This window comes from Brassica oleracea, chromosome C9 (assembly GCF_000695525.1).
Source record: "Brassica oleracea var. oleracea cultivar TO1000 chromosome C9, BOL, whole genome shotgun sequence".
Classification (NCBI taxonomy): domain Eukaryota; kingdom Viridiplantae; phylum Streptophyta; class Magnoliopsida; order Brassicales; family Brassicaceae; genus Brassica; species Brassica oleracea.
Window position 1 is genome coordinate 13873019 of NC_027756.1, and position 558 is coordinate 13873576.

The following is a 558-nucleotide window of genomic DNA, read 5'->3' on the forward strand; positions in this document are numbered from 1 at the left end:
GAGTGACGTAGTTGGGTTTTGGTATAAATCCTCTCGGAATTTAGAACGAACCCCACAATGTGTTCCGCAAGGCGTCGATGGCAATACCGTCTGGAATTTCAATCGTCGATGGCAATACCGTCTTGAGAAAAGCTGCTGACAAGTCGCGGAAGCTTCCGATGGAGTTTTCCTCTAACTGGGAGAACCAGGTTAGGGCTTGCTCGTGGAGAGTTTCGACGAACAGTTGGCAGTAGCCTGCGTCCCTTTCTTCGTCGGGGAGTCGAGCCCGTGCCATCGCGATGTTGAAACCTGTCATGTGTTCCACCGGGTCTCCGCCGGGTTTGTACTCGGGTAGGCGCAGCTTCTCTATCTTTCCGATTTGCACACTAGTCAGAGCGCTAGTAAAAGGGGTGCGTGATGTTCAGGCGAGCACGCTCTCGATTTGCTGGGCCGCGCTGGTTACCTGACGGATCTTCTCGCTCATTTGTTGGAAGCTGAGTTTGAGCTCGGCGAGCTAGCGTATGGTTGCGAGATCAGAACCTACTGGGGGTGGTCGGCGAGAAGGGTTTCATTAGGCTC